Source organism: Rhinopithecus bieti, unplaced genomic scaffold (assembly GCF_001698545.2).
Source record: "Rhinopithecus bieti isolate Rb0 unplaced genomic scaffold, ASM169854v2 scaffold_47305, whole genome shotgun sequence".
Taxonomy (NCBI): domain Eukaryota; kingdom Metazoa; phylum Chordata; class Mammalia; order Primates; family Cercopithecidae; genus Rhinopithecus; species Rhinopithecus bieti.
The window spans coordinates 50,800-54,112 of record NW_016818742.1 but is presented as its reverse complement, the minus strand read 5'-3'; positions in this window follow the sequence as shown (position 1 = coordinate 54,112).

Sequence of the window (3,313 nt, the reverse complement as noted above, 5' to 3'; positions counted from 1 at the left end):
GGTTAGGAGTTGGAGACCAGCCTGGCCAACGTGGTGAAACCCCGTCTCTACTAAAAATACAAAAAATTAGCTGGGCATGGTGGCGCATGCCTGTAATCTCAGCTACTCGGGGGGCTGAGGCAGGAGAATTGCTTGAACCCCGGAGGCGGAGGTTGCAATGAGCCAAGATCACACCACTGTACTCCAGCCTGGGACCACAGAGCAAGACTCCTCTGTCTCGGAAAAAAAGAAAAACAAAAAAGAAATTCCACCTACAGTCTCCTCACTCTCTAGTGGGTGTTAAAATGAACTTTCCGTAGCCACTTTGGGCAGAGGGAGGATACAGTCTAATCCTGCATGCCCTAGAAGGTCGTGCAGGCTGTTTTCTGCACAAGGACACCTTCCTGGGGAGTGAGAGGGCTGAAATCCCTCCCGTGTCCTCGCCTCCAGCTGACTACCTGCCGGGAGAGCAGAGTGCCTCTTGCTGATCCGCACACAAGCCTGCAGGGGCGGGTGGGGGCCGTGGAGCCCAGACAGGCACCAAGCAATCTTGCAGCCCTACACGGTGAGGACAGGGGAACTGGTGGAGTTCCACCTGTTGGCTCCTCTCCCTCCTGACCTTCCCATGGGAATCCTTCCAATACATGAACCGTTGACACAAAGAAATTGAAGTGGGTTTCTCCATTGCTACCCTCACCATCTAGGACTCCACTGTCCTTTTTTTTTCTTTCTGAGACAGAGGTTGGCTCTTGTTGCCCAGGCTGGAGTGCAATGCCACTATCTCGGCCCACGTAAAGGGCATGGCGGCACGCACCTTTAGTCCCAGCTACCCGGTAGGCTGAGGTGGGAGAACTCCTTAAACCCAGGAGGTGAATGTTGCAGTGAGCCGAGATTGTGCCACTGCACTCTAGCCTGGGTGACAGAGTGAGACTCTATCTCAAAAACAAAAAAGTTGAAATTATAAAAAAGCTTAAAAAAAAAAACAAAAAACAAAAACAGAAAATCACTACAAAATGTGTAGCACAATGGGTTTTTTTTTTTTTTCTTTTGAGACAGAGTCTCACTGTGTCACCCAGGCTAGAGTGCAGTGGTGCGATCTCAGCTTGCTGCAACCTCCGCCTCCTGGGTTCAAGTGATTCTTCTACCTCAGCCTCCCCAGTAGCTGGGACAACAGGCACATGCCACCACACCCAGCTAATTTTTTGTATTTTTAGTAGAAACGAGGTTTCACCATATTGGCCAGCTTGGTCTCAAACTCCTGACCTCGTGATCCACCCGCCTCAGCCTCAGAAAGTGTTGGGATTACAGGCGTGAGACACCGCGCCCAGCCAGATAATGGGCCTTAAATTGTTTAACTATGTGGGTGATTGCCCAGAAGAATAGTATAAATAACTTTATACTACTTTATACATGGGATAACTTGCTTCAAGTTGTTTCAAAAACCGTTTTTTGTTTGTTTGTTTGTTTTTGTTTTTGAGACAGAATCTTGCTCTGTCACCCAGGCTGGAGTGCCATGGTGCCATCCTGGCTCTCAGTGCAACCTCTGCCTCCTGGGTTCAAGCGATTCTCCTGCCTCAGCCTCGTTGAGTAGTTGGGATTATAGGCGAGGGCGCCACCACGCCGACTAATTGTGTTATTAGAAACGGGGTTGCACTATGTTGGTCAGGCTGGTCTCGAACTCCTGACCTCAAGCGATCCACCAGCCTCGGCCTCCCAAAGTGCTGGGATCACAGGTGTGAGCCACCGCGTCCGGCCTCAAAAACCTCTGGATGATTCGCTTGAATATGTGTAAAGTGATGCACAGGCCACCCTGAAGACTTTGGTGGTTTCTACTGAAACTACACATCAGGCCGGGCGCGGTGGCCAGTGGCCAGTGCCCAAAATCCCAGCAAATCCCAGCACTTTGGGAGGCTGAGGTGGATCACCTGAGCCCAGGAATCCCAGACCAGCCTGAGCGACAAAGCGAGACCCCATCTCTACAAAAAGTAAAAAATTAGCTGGACGTGGTGGTGGCGTGCGCCTGTAGTCCCAGCTACATGAAAGGCTGAGGTTGGAGGTTGAAGCCCTCGCTGGGGTGGAGAGGTCAAGGCTGTAGATGAGCCCTCATCGCGCCACTGCACTCCAGACTGGGCGACAGAGTGAGACCCTCCCTCAAAAAAAAAAAAAAAAAGAAGAAGAAGAAAACGAAAACATTACAAATAAAGCTATACATCCACTTCTGCGTGCACTCGAGCGTTCAAGACGGGCGTGGCAACCCGATGACAGGAAACCCTGCAAGTTCGTGCTCCCTGGAGGCTCTTCCGCGAGGGCCACCAGCCACGGGAAACCAGGACCTTGTCCCTCACCAGGAAAAGCTCAGCCTGTGGCTCCGCGAGCGTGGACCGTTCCGTGGCCATGAGCGGGAAGAACCACGGACCCCGCCCAGAGCTGGGATGGATCTCGCGGGCGGGAGGCGGAGGGTACGGCCCACCCCAGCGGAGGGCAGCGCGTGGGTCCGTTGAGATAACGCTCCGCGGACTCGATGACTCCTGGAGCAGAGCCCTGGCTGCGCTGCACCGCAGGAGGGAGGAGCTGCGTCTACTGCGGGGCCATGAGAGGGAGGAGCCGGTCCGGTGATCGGGGTGGGGATGGGGGGTGGGGGGCAGAGACTGGAACCCGCGCAAGCGCGGAAATGCTCACGGCCGCGCCCTCCCGCGCGAACCGCGGCGACACCCGGGCCGCCCTCGGAAGGCACGGATGTCGCGCCGCGCTCCCGGGGTGCTTCAGTTGCTCCCACGGCCGACGCCCGGCAGCGGCGGGCAGGTGCCACGACCTCTGGACGTTTCTCGCCCCTTCTCGGGAATGGAACGCTTAGAGAAGCGCAGGTCCGCACCCAAAACACAAGGCGGCAGTGTTGCGTGTGCACCGACGACTCTGCGGCCAGCGCCGTGGCTCTCTCCCCGGGAACGCCTAGGAGCCAGAGAGCGCCGCAGCAGCGCGCACGCGACACGGTGTCGTCCATTGGGCAGCAGGAGCGTCCGTCAAGGGCGAGGGGCGGGAATTCCGTGCAATCTGAGCACGGTCATTGGCGAGGACAGGCGAAGAGGAGGATGGATAGGCGGGTCGGGGCGGAGCTTCCTGTGGGCGCCTGGAGCCCACGGGGAGCGACCGAGGCGGAGGTGGGGAGCGAGGTAGCTATGGGCCCCGGCGGGCGGAGACTAGGTCTGTCCCTCCACGCCCCGCCCCGCCCCACCCCGCCGCCGCCGCCTCGGCGTCGCCTTCCGAGCCTCCCAGTCCTGGGCCGGGCCTGCGGGGCATGCGCCGAGTCCCCTTCCCGTGCAGACCGGCGGTCACT